The sequence below is a fragment of the Euphorbia lathyris genome, chromosome 9, assembly GCF_963576675.1.
Source record: "Euphorbia lathyris chromosome 9, ddEupLath1.1, whole genome shotgun sequence".
In the NCBI taxonomy this organism is placed as follows: Eukaryota; Viridiplantae; Streptophyta; class Magnoliopsida; order Malpighiales; family Euphorbiaceae; genus Euphorbia; species Euphorbia lathyris.
In genome coordinates this window covers 70,087,243-70,100,811 of record NC_088918.1, presented here as the reverse complement: position 1 = coordinate 70,100,811, position 13,569 = coordinate 70,087,243, and the positions used below count along the sequence as shown (strand labels likewise).

At 38.2% G+C, this 13,569-nt stretch overlaps 1 pseudogene; it reads right to left on the bottom strand.

Moving 5' to 3' along the window:
• Nucleotides 1-4,680: 4,680 nt before the first annotated feature.
• Nucleotides 4,681-11,828, bottom strand: LOC136207416 (protein NAP1-like; annotated as a pseudogene).
• Nucleotides 11,829-13,569: the final 1,741 nt, after the last annotated feature.

Genomic DNA, 13,569 nt, shown 5'->3' with positions numbered 1-13,569 from the left:
CTGACTTCTTTTTCTTTGAAAAAGGATTACACAGCGCGTTGAGTAAATTAAGACACTAGCTTAGTCAACTGGTGACTAAGACAACTTCTTTCTTTGAGTCAGGAAATAGCACTTGAGTCTATTCCTGAACTCAGATACTCAATGTATACAACTCAGCGTGACCTCTTTAATTAGTCAGTTTTGTTTAAGCAAGCAATATATATATATATATATATATATATATATATATATATATATATATATATATATATATTAAGGAGTTTAAGGTTAGAAAGATGTTACTCAGCAGATTTATCCAGGTTCGGCCTCTAAGCCTACGTCCTGTCCCCGGAACACGTTCCGAGCTTTCGAATTCTCTACTGAGCTCTTTAACGGTAGAGCATCAAACCTTTTACAACTTAGAAGCTGAGTATAACAAGAGTACTTTCCTCTATACCTCTACTCACTCCTAATCTCTCGCTGAGTACTATAACCGAGTACTCAGCCTCTCCTTTCTAATCTCTAGAAATGATAAAGATTAGATGATTGAATAATCACTCTAGACTTTTACACAAAAGATACAGAATTTGGTGTAAGTATTTGCTTTGCTTTTTCTCACAGAACTTTGAGTAGAATTTTGGTCAGCGTAATGGCTTGATAAAGTTCTGTATGGAATGAAGCACTGAAAGGCCCTATTTATAGAGACGTCTGAGGCATCAGTCATTTCGAATTTCGAAATAACCATTGGAGGGAAATGGCTTGCTGTCGTTGTCACTCAGTTCTGCTCAGTGCTCTCGGCCAATTAGATTCAAGTATCTTCTGTCTTCGGTCAGTGCTGAGCAACTTTTAGTCAGTCCGGCATAATGTCTCTCCATTTATGGTAAGGTCAACTAGACAGCTTTCTGTGTCCTCTGAACTTTACTCAAAGTAGAAATACTTTGTCTGGAGGTTGTTCTTGCTCAGCTGCTGTCTTGTACTCTTTGTCGATACAACTCAGCAGCTTCGTTCCGAAGTTGTTCAACGAAGGTCTTCTCGATCCTTCTTCTGCTGAGCTACGTTTTGTACATAACGACAGCGTTTTGCATACGCGGGCCGAGTTGTCTTGATCTGTTTGACTTGGGCTTTGACTTCCGTATTGGGCTTTAAGCCTTTTAGTCTTTATGTCTTATAAACAATTTAACTCAACATTGAACAAACACATTAGTGTAATAAATCAAAGCATTTAAACTTAGTGTGTTTAGAATACATTTAATTTTACTTAAATAATTTTGTCAAATCAAAATCATGTGGAAAGGTGTTTCAACACTCTTCCTATCTGTCCTCTTCCTCTTTGTGGAATTAGACTTAGAATGATTACCCTTCAACATCACAAAGTAGTTGAAGTTAGTCAAGTAAATAATAACATCACAAATATGACATTCGAAAACTAGCATATGCGAAACTTATACATATGCCTCACGAATTTGATTTTCTTTCGCATATTGAGATTTTTGCGAAGCAAACTCAAATTCGCGAATTGGTCGATTCTGCAAAATTCATTCGCCACAACTGATTTTTACTATTTCTAAGTATCATTCTTACAAAACGAAGCTATGAACTAACGAAAAAACATAATAAATTTGTAAACCCTACTTGTAAATCGCATGAGAAGTAAAAAACCGTAGTATAGAAATAGAAGCATTAAAACCTAATCAAAAAGCACAAAATAACATACTTTCTTGCCGGTTCTTGCCATTGGAATCGGTTTGGAAGACGCTGGAAGAAGAAATGTAAAGGTTGGTGGTGTTGAAGATGCTCTTGGTTCGAGTTTGGCATTTGGCGTTTAAAATTCGCGAACGTTAGATAGTGATAGGGTGAAAAAATGCGCAAATGCTTATATATATATATATGAAGGGCATTTTGGGAAAGTAGCCAGGGTATAGTCTATGTATGTAAGTTGGTTGATAATGGGTCTGAAAATATAAATGGGCCTCCCATTACACCCATTTTTGTAATTAACCCTTAAAGAAAATAAGCAATATTGTTCCATGAATTTTTTGTTTAACATGTGAAAAATTTAATTTCTGAAGATATGGGGAAAAATCAAAATGAAAAATAAACAATATATTAAGTCATTCATTTTTTACTATTAAATTTCCCTTTTATACTGATCATGCTGTAATTCCTTGTTTCAAAATCTCTACAAGATCAACCTTTTCAATAGTACAAATATAACATACACATCCACACAAGAACACAAGCAACTCCCAGAACATTAATTGAAAATATTAAAGATGACAAAGTTTTCACCTGCAAGACAGGTCAAAGTCGTCCTCAAAACTAAAACAAATTAAAAGAATATAATTGGGTTCTTTACCTAGATATACAGGGTATATCACAGGGCATTAGAAGCACAATCTTTCAAGCAGTCCTTTTTCATGTTCAATTGGTCACTCAAGAGAAGTACCACAAACTCAAATTTGTAATGGAAGTTCTAATGTATTGAATAGCCTAACCACAATATTCGTTCTAAAGGACCAAAAGCTTCACACAATACATACAAATAGAGTTGTGTCCAGAAATAGCATTAATGGAATATGTTGCTCCTTCAAGATTATATTTGATTTCCTCTAAATGCACAAAAGACTTAGAAGGCTTCCACGCTTTTCCATATTGTTCAAGGATTTTAAGCCCACATCTGAATAACAATCCCCACCTAAATTGAACAAAAGAATTTAACGTGTTGTTATCTAGTTGGCTACATAATTAATAAAACTTATCTAAAAAATGCAAAAATAATATCTAAATTTCTGAAACCTTATTTCAATGCAATATTAAGTAATTATAAATGAAGAGCAACCACTGTATACAAAGAGGTCTTAGAAATGCCTATATATAGCATTACTTGGATGTTTTGAGCCAACAAACTGGGCTGATCAGTGAAAAATAGCACCATTCTTCCAATTTCTTGCTTTGACAATATCATCCTCTCATGGTGAATGGCATCACATGATAAAAGCGCCTGTTCATGCACTTCACTGCAAAGGTTTAACAAATCCCATTATTATACTAACACTCAAGTAGATAAGTACCACACATACAGGTCCATATTCTCTAACCTTTTTTTCCCATGAAAGATTTTAATAAGGATAATCAATTCTTCTTTCCACTTTTTCAGACAAAAGGTCTCCTAATGCATGTAATCAACAAGTAGGAGATATTTAACATGAATCAAAGCAAAAAAGGGGTTTTGTATTTTGTTGAGTTGTCTACACAAGGAGAAGAAAAGATTTTGGGAATTCCGGATTACAAATTGTAACATTAAAAAAGATTGTTGAAATTTCAATTCACTGGGAAGTATTCATCCATTATCCAGCTTATTAGAATGTGAATGGTTAGAACTGATCTAGTTCCTAGTTATACGAATTAATCATCCTTCCCTTTATTACAAGAAAACGGTCACTGAGTGCTCTCTCTATATATTATCATGAATGCAATACACAAACACACACATACACATCTTCCCTTCTCATTTTTGCAGGCCATCTCTTGTAATTACATTGAAATATTCATTCAGTTCCAAATTAAGAACTTGTTCATTCAGCATTATGTTACTATTAGTTTCCTTCCTGAAGCCTAAATAAGCCATCAAATGAGAAATAAAATTCTGATGCTTCTTAACAAACAAACAGAAACGTTCACCTTCCTTTAAGTTGAACTGGTCAAGAAAGATGAACAACACCAAATCTTTTTAACCTAAAGGCTGAAAATACCATGTTTGAACAACTTACTTGGGGTAAACTCATGCATGCATGACAGGTTTTCAAACCTCACACAAATTATTTGCTTTGGCAAAAACTAGTTTGAATGCTAATAAAATAGTACAGCAGTTATCAAATCCATGCTTTTCCTCAAAACTTTAACAAGGAAAATTATTCATGTGTACATTGAGAATTTGCTCGCTTTTGAATCAGAAATCAGAGTAATTTCCAGAAACTGGATATGGAGAAGCTTATTGACCTAAAAACAGGAGCACAAGAATGCTAACAGTTTCTTTTAAGATAAATAATATGTCTCATTCAAGGACTTATTGTTAAGCAACAACGTTAAAGCTTTTAACATCACATCTATAAAACGCAATCTATCATTATACAAAATAAAAAGCTGGAAGTATAGTAACTTTATCCAAATACACTTCTAATGGTTCTTAATATACAGAATCCGGTCAGCTAACAATAAATAAATGGCATAACGCTAGAACTTGACCAGTATAAGAACACATTTACAATGAATTTGCAAAGAAAGCAATTCAAGTGGTTGATTCAAACTCAAAACACGTACTTCACTAAGCAGAGTTATATCCTTTCTAACATAAGCAGCAAATGAATGTATTAATACATATATTCCATCAAGAGAAATAGCTCAAGACTGAAATCAGATTTCACAATGTTAATAACATCATTGTTTGCAAATTGAAAAGGTAAAGGGCTTGATATATAATGAAAATATTTTGAATTATAAGCTTTTCGCGCTTAATCAGTCACATGAAAATGAGCAAAGGTTGCAACCAGGAATTAATGATGATATGAAAAGGAACATGGCATTTCATTAAAAATATTTCTTCTGGGAGAACAAACAAAGATAACCCCATTAATCAAAAGTTATCCATACCGATGATAGAAATCATAGTCTCTGTCATTTCTTGTCATTGCATGCAGAAGATTATACATCTGTAGCATCATTTTCCTTAGCATCTGCATGACAGCTTTGAAATTCCAGTATCAAAGTCTACAGAAGTTCTCAAATAAAGGATCAAGGAAGAAATTATACAGAAGAAAAAACAACCAAAGATAATGAAACAGAAATGTGACTTGCCTTCTCAGATAAAAGGTTAACACACACGAAGGAACAAAATAGATCCATAAATGCATGTAGTATAAGTGAGTTCTGATGGGGCTGCAAATTTCACAAGCATTATATTTTTTCACTCCACAGTAGAAACAACAAAATGAAACAAAAAGGTTCAGCGTGCGAGGAAGGACATACAAGTAAACATCTTCATAGTTCCATGTCCATTAGTAATTGTTTAAGAGAGTAATCAAACTTTTAGGTAGTGCTTGGTAAGGGGGATTGGAGGAGGGAAAGGGAGGGGAGTGGAGGGGGTGGGGTGGGGCACAAATATCAAGCATGTCTCCAGTCATAAATATGTCTAATACATGCCTTGATATTTTGTGTCCCACTACCCTCCACTTCCTCCACTTCCTCCCTCCAATCCCTCTTAACAAACATACCCAAAACCGCACTTGGTTTTGATGAACTTGTGTGGCATTGTTGAATGATTAATTATATGTTGCATGACAATGGAGAAAGCAGTTTTGAGACTCACCAGCAAGGTAATGACTGTGCTACTTAGATCCAATATAAGACGCAAAGCTTGTTCTCGAAATGCCATCAAGTCAATAAGCAACTGATACACATAAAAAAAGGCTATTACTTACTAGACATAACTATATTGGTTCACGTTTTCACAATAATCAGAAAGCAAGCAATATTCCCTGGTTCTTATCATAAATAAATAATAGTTCACTTATGTTGCTTCTGAACAATGGGTAATGAACTTTGTACCTTCCTTACAAGATACCCTAAATTCAAACCATGATAGCTATCTTCCCAACATGAAAGGTGATAAAGGTACTACATTATTTGAAGTTTATATATGTTATTTACAGAAGAATAGCTTTGCAAATCATAGTGTACCGATAATGAACATGAATTAAGATTAATACTTGCGAATTCATAATCGATTTGAATTTGAAGTAGGCCTATTTGGCCACATAGCAGTAAGAAATGTTCCTTTCTATTCTTCTTTTCTGAAGAACATTAAAGGTTCTTCCTTACCCTATCGCTATCAGCACTGAGTAGAACTCAGTATTAACTTGCTTTCTAATCAAAATGTTTCTCCATCATGCTTCATCTGTTCGGAATAATGTAAGGCTTAGTTAAATAATTTATGTTTGACAAAACTTTTCTGAGAGGTGATACTTGTGCATTGACAAAACAGATTCATTCAACTAAGGTACAAATAAAGGCTTATCACCACTAATCACTGCTGCTGAATGAACTCCATGAAAGTAGGCATTAACAATATCATGCACGAATTTCATGAAAATCTAGCATTCAAAACGTCTTCTCAGCAGAACACTAAGCATGAGTAAGAAAAACAAGTAATTCCTTTGTAAAAAAAGCAATGCCAGTATAATCATTGCCCTATTTCAGTAATAGTATTGTGATGCATGACAGAACCTCATCTACAAAAGAAACCAAAAGGCTTGAAATTTCTAGCAAGAAAATGAAATGACAGAAAGAAAGAAAGAAAGAAAGAAAATTCAAGGTTTTAACATGATAAACTGCAATTTATTTGAAGATAACAGCAAAGACATCAAGTCCCGAAAAGAAACGGTCACTACTATAATCAAAACCACCATATCCAAGCATTCCTAAGGCTTAAAACTATTAGAGTATATTATTTGCACTTATCTATATATTCAACACACAACTAAACTCTTTAGTTATAACCTAGAATATAGAATGAGTATTTCACTACAATGTAATCACATACTCTGTATATATTGGTTTTACACATGAATAACAATCACTGAGCTATTCACATTGTTACATGGTATCAGAGACCAAACCCTAACCTACTTCTCTCCTTCCTCTCTATCTTCCCAAAACTGAAACCCTAAAACTCATCCACCTCTCGACCGCCGTTGCCGATCACCCCACCTCCTCTTCGGCCGTCGTCGCCGATTTCATCCCCTGTCCCGTGACTCGCCTTCCCTCACCTCTCTTCCCCACTGCAAATCATGACAAACACTTCCGCAAGCTCAAACAATGAAAATCCTCAAACCCATAATTTCGAGACCCTGAACACAAATCCAAAAAAATTAAACAACACTCACCCATCCCTCACAGTATCCAGTATATCCACCTTCATCAAAATTACCCTAGACAATGAAAAAGGACCTTACCCAACCTGGGCTGCCATGTTCAAGCTTCATGCCAAAGCTTTTCAGGTCCTTGACCACATTATCTCTCCTGCTTCCGTCGACCCTATGATAACCACATACCCTGATCTCTGGTCTCGGATTGACGCTGTTGTCCTACAATGGATATATAGCACTATCTCACTTGACTTGCTTCACACTATCATAGAACCTGATTCCACTGCCGCTAGAGCCTGGACCCGTCTACATGATATCTTCTCTGACAATAAACATTCCCGTGCCATGTTCCTTCAGCAAGAGTTCTACAAAATCAAATTAGATGACTTCTCTCACATCTCATCTTACTGTCAACACATCAAATCTAGTTTTGATCAATTATCCAACATAGACAGCCCTGTCACTAATGATTAGATGGTTCTGCAACTTATTTATAGACTGATCGAAGCTTATAATACTGTTAGAACATATATCCGACACAGAGACCCTCTTCCGACATTTCCCAAGGCCCGTTCAATGCTGATTCTTGAAGAAACAGCCCGTGCCCAAAAATCTGTCACCCCTACGGATTCTGTCGCACTGGTTGCCACCACCACAGCCACACCGGTATCTTCCTACTCTTCTGCACGGAAGCCGCACCACCGTGCACCCTACTATTCGCGCAGCAGCAGAAACGGAGGACGGTACAGCCGCGGCAGACATGGCGGACGACACCAATCCCATTCCGTCGGCTCTTACCCGCGGTACCCATACAGTCAGCCATGGGCTCCCTATTCTCCCTGGCCACTACAACAACCATAGGCCACCCCGCCATGCTCGTACCCTACAAATATATGGGCTAACCCAATGCCCTCCGGCAATCCATCTCAACCAGGGATACTTAGTCCTCAGCCTAATATGCACCAAGCACATCTTAATGTAGCCAATCCGGCTTATGCTCCAACTGATTTTGCCGCTGCTATGAATACTATATCAATCACACCACCTCCTGATCAGTGGCACATGGACATAGGAGCCACGTCTCACATGACGGCTCACAAAGGTACGCTCACTTCTTATTTTGATTTGAGCCTCAATGATAAAATTATTGTCGGTAATGGTCATTATATTCCTATTTGTGGTTCTGGTAATGCATCCTTAAACACCAAATCTCATCCATTGAAGTTGAACAATGTTTTGCATGCACCAAAACTCATTAAGAACCTTATTTCAGTCCGTCAATTTACTGTTGATAACCAAGTTTCTGTGGAATTTGATCCATTAGGTTTTTCTGTGAAGGATTTACAGACGGGGACTTTTATCATAAGATGTAATAGTACCGGGGACCTCTATCCAGTCATGTTTACCTCCTCCACCTTATCGTCTTTTCATTCAGCTTTTCCTGCTTTAACTTCTGATATTTGGCACAATCGTTTGGGACATCCTGGACCGCCAATTTTGCACACCCTGATGAATAAAAATTTGATTTCTTGTAATAGGATCAAGAATATTTCTGTTTGCTCTTCTTGTGTTAATGAAAAATATGTTAAATTACCATTTCAGTCCTTGTATAATTCTACTTGTATGCCCTTTGATTTAATTCACAGTGATATCTGGACATCTCCTGTTTTAAGCTCTAGTGGTCACCGCTACTATGTGATATTCCTAGATAATTACACTAATTTTCTATGGACTTTTCCTTTAGCTCAAAAATCACAAGTATTTTCCATATTTCTTCATTTTCGGTCATTTGTCCGCACACAATTTGAGCTTGACATTAAAGCCTTTCAGTGCGATAATGGGGGTGAATTCAACAATAATTCATTTCGTCAGTTCTGTCAAAATAATGGAATCCAATTTCGTTTCTCATGTCCCTATACTTCACCTCAAAATGGGAAATCAGAACGCACAATTAGAACCATAAATAATGTAATTCACACTTTAATGAATCATGCTTCTGTTCCGTTTCATTCATGGCACCATGGTCTAGAAATCGCCACTTATCTGCTTAATATCTACCCTCACCGAATCTTGGGTTACCATTCTCCCACCAAAATACTATATCAAAGGGACCCTTCATACTCACACTTAAGAACATTTGGCTGTTTGTGCTTGCCTCTCATTCCTACTCAATCTCATCACAAATTAGAGGCTCGCTCCTACCCCTGCGTATTTCTTGGTTATCCAGCAAATCATAGAGGCTACAAATGTCTCGATTTATCTAAAAATAAGATTATTGTATCTCGTCATGTCGTGTTCGATGAAACGAGCTTTCCATTTTTTTTCCGAAACCAGAAAATGCACCTCAGGCGCCTAAAGCCTCGACCGAAACCGACGGCCTCCTGCTGTCCCCAGCGTCACCCATCCACCTATTGTCCCGGTCGTCCACACCCGTCCTGTCCCTAATTCCCTACCCGGTGTCCTCCTCGCCTGCACCATCTCCCCATCCGTCTGAGTCGCACCTCCCTGTCTCATCTCCTCCTTCGTCTGCGTCGACCAGTCCGGTCTCGTCCCCTCCCTCGTCCACGTCGAAACATCAGTCCTCCATCAATTCGTCCTGTCCGTCGGTCAGTTCCATGTCCAATTTAGTATCTCCTGCTCTCGCCTCCACCACATCTCCACAATTATCCCCATCCAGCATTCCTAATTCATCCTCTCCCACTCGCGCAGCAAGTGATGGCGAGTCCTCCAACCCCATCATTCCCAATCCAAATACTCATAATATGGTAACACGCGCACAACACGGCATACACAAACCACGCCGTATGCTTAATTTATCAACTTCTGTGTCACCTGCCATTTCTCCAATTCCCAAAACACCAGCTCTTACATTGCATGACCCAAATTGGATACAAGCCATGACTGATGAGTTTGAGGCTCTTATTGAAAATAAGACATGGGTACTCGTACCCCGTCCAAAAAATGCTAATGTTATTCGTAGTTGGTGGATTTTCAGGCACAAAACCAAGTCTGATGGCTCATTTGAACGGTACAAAGCACGGCTAGTGGGAAATGGATCAGGATAATTGGCTGGAGTAGACTGTGGTGAAACTTTTAGCCCTGTGGTCAAGCCGACAACCATACGAGCTGTTTTGAGTATTGCTGTTTCTTGGAATTGGAACGTTCGCCAATTAGACGTCAAAAATGCATTCTTACATGACAACCTTAATGAAACACTTTACATGCATCAGCCGCTAGGGTTTCGAGATTCGAAGCATCCTGATCATGTCTGCCTCCTCCAAAAATCACTTTATGGACTCAAGCAAGCTTCGCGGGCCTGGTATCAACGCTTTGCCACATTTGTAATTTCAATGGGCTTCATAAACAGTATCTCAGATCACTCACTCTTTGTCTATCAACATGGCACAGACACAACTTATATCCTCCTGTATGTTGATGACATTGTTTTGGTTACCTCTTCTGACAAGCTTCAAAACAAACAAGTAGAACATGAGGCCTATAACACAATTGAAACAGAATAAAAAGGAGTTCTCTCATCTTAGACAGAAACATTTGCAACAGATAAACATAATTTCTATATAAACTTAGAAATGATAAATCATTGTTACATTGAACTGATATTTCCTAGTTTACGGAACCCGGGCCAAAAAAGTGTTGATGAGACAAGCTCGTTAAGGATGCTGAGAGCTGAAATGGCAAACCAAACTCAAATTTGATATTAAGTTAAGCTCATTCTCTCTATATTTGGTAATAATCCAAGCTTCTGGAACTAAATGCTCAGCTAAGCGGTTGGTTTACAGCCCTAGCTTCTCAGTAGACCTGGCAATTTCCGTGTTCATGTCGTGTTCGTGTCGTGTCAGGTTTCGGGTTCGTGTCAAAACCTGTAACACGAACACGACATGAAAACTTTTCATGTCACAAAATCAGAACACGAACACGATCTGCTCTTGACACGGTAAACACGACACGACACGAATTTTTTACACAACCAATTAAATTGACACGACCTGACCTGCTAACATGACCTAACATGCTAACACGACACGACCCGACCTGCTTTTTTATACTCTTTATATTTATACTCTAGTAAATAAGAAAAGTCATGTCTATTTTTAACCTAGTTTATTATAATTTTTAATTTTTTTAATTTCTTTAATTAAATTTTGGGTCAGTTTCGTATTTTCGGGTTGACACGAAAACGACACGAAAATTAACGTGTCATTTCGTGTCGTGTCAACTTTCGTGTCGTGTCATAAAACCCTAAACACTAGCACTAAAAAAGCATATCGTGTTCGTGTCGTGTCATCGTGTCGTGTGTCGCTTTGCCGGGTCTACTTCTCAGTCCACATATATGAGCTCTAAAATAAAGGTGTCTGCTAGGAATCAATTATCAACTAATCCAAACACACGTGTAGAAGAATTATGCAATGCACAATATACATGCTAAGAAAGTTCTTAGAAAGGCAAAATGTTTTCATGCACAGATAAACATGTTTAGCCAAAAAATAACTATAATAAGCAATACAAATACTCATGTATGAAGAACAAACATGAAATTGACAAGCTAAAACAAATACCTCCATACCTGGACCCATGGCTCTTAACTCTGCAAATGAAATTCTGCACTATCGTTCAGAGCATCTAAAGCAACATTGTCAACCTGCATGATCCTTCCAGTTCCAAAGTTATAGAATTCATCTATTTTCACACAAAGGCACCATAGGAAAGAAAAATGTGCATCTGTAAAAAGATAAGGTCAATTCTTACTCGTTCTAGCTGCAATTTGTTAAAATGCCCAGGAAACTTCTTTGACAACATTAAGCAGATTCTCGGATGGTTTGGGAATATTCCAGCTTTCCAAAATGCTTCTGAGAAAACATGATTAACTGGATTCGGATAATCAAGGATTTGATTTAATATGTACATATGGAGATACCAATAAATTATTGGGTAAATAATTATAAAGTCCTTATGTTTTTACTTAACATACTAGTAGATCCATTATATTATTATAAGGTCCTTAAGTTTTATTTTAATCAACTCTTTAGTCCTTCCATGTGTTTTTGTAGATGAAAGTCCAAATTGCCCCTACTTTTTTTTAATAACCAAATTGCCCCTACTTATTTATATAAAAAAACTTATTTTCTATTTCAAATTTAATCTTTTTTTTTTGGGTAGAAACAGGAAAAGAAAAAACAAAAACGAAACAAAAAACTAGCCTGGGATCAGTCTAGGAAAGCTAACCCCAACTCTATCCTCTAAAAGGAGAGAAGAAAGATAGATAGGAGGATCAGATAGGGTGGTAACACCTAACGTCCCCTCATGCCCAGCCGCCGCCAAGCGATCCGCAATCCGATTTTGTTCTCTGTAGATGTGGCTGAACTCTAAGGACTCAAAGGAGGAGCCAAGACTTCTTATAGCTTTGATAAGGTTCTAGTTACTAAGACAAATAGCATGATTATTAGAGATCATACTAATTGCCTCCTTATTGTCAGACTCCACAGCAAGCCTTTTAAAACCCAAATCTCTGGCAAGCTTGACTCCAGAAAGAATACCCCAAAGCTCCGCTGAAAAAGATGAGCCCAAACCCAGGTTATGGGTGAACCCAGACAACCAGGCACCTCCGGCGTCTCTGAGCACACCTCCAGCCACGACTCTTCCATTGTTGAGGCAGGGGCCATCCGTGTTCAACTTCACCGTCCCATCCTTCGGCCTACACCAACCAACGAGTGAACCTCTTTATTCTGGGTAGAGTTGGCAAAGGGGTCCCCTTTGAAGCTCCCAGAAATGGTAAGGGGCTTTTTTGAGAAGAACTCGGGTAAGTTCTGAATAAAAACAGTCTTCCCACCAAAGATCTCCTCGTTCCTCCATTTCCAGAGGTGGTGGCAGATAATAGCAAATAAAATGTCTCCCTGCTCCATGTCAGCCAGTAACCTACCATTAACCCCATTAGAGAACCAGTCATTCTCAGAGTGGGCAAAGAAGGAGGGGAGAATGTGGTGCGGAAGAACTTTCTGCCAAACCTCCTTACTCTTAGGGCAGTCCCTAAGGGCATGGCACAAAGATTCAACCTGGCCCCTGCATCTACTGCAAGCTCCAGAATCCGCCAAATGCCGTCTATGTCTATCCGAATTAGTCAGCAACCTGTCCTTGACACCTAGCCACAGGAAGCTCCTCATTCGATAAGGGATTTTCAGAGCCCAAATGGATTTCCAAGTATCCGAGAGAGGGCCAGATCTGTCGAGAGTAAAGGCTTCAAAGGCAGATTTACAAGAGTAAGCTCCATTGTTAGTCAAGGCCCAGCAATGCCTATCCTTGTCCTCCTCAAGATTGCTAATCTTAACTCCCCTTATTCTAAGGAGAGTATCCAGGCTCAAGAAGGTATCAAACTTAGACCAAATCTAGTCCCCATCAGAGTTCACCACATCAGCAATCCTCCAGTTGCGGAAATTGCTAGGCGGGGGAGAGCAACAAACCTCAATAAGCGGTTTATCTCCGATCCAGGTGTCATACCAGAAGCTTATGGACTTACCATTACCCACCTCCAGGCCAACCCCCGTGTAGAATTCAGCAAACACATCACTTAGCCCTTTCCAAAGGAAAGAACAATTGACAATTCTCTAATCTAAATAGTTTTAATAAAGTTTATGAAGTATATATATACCGA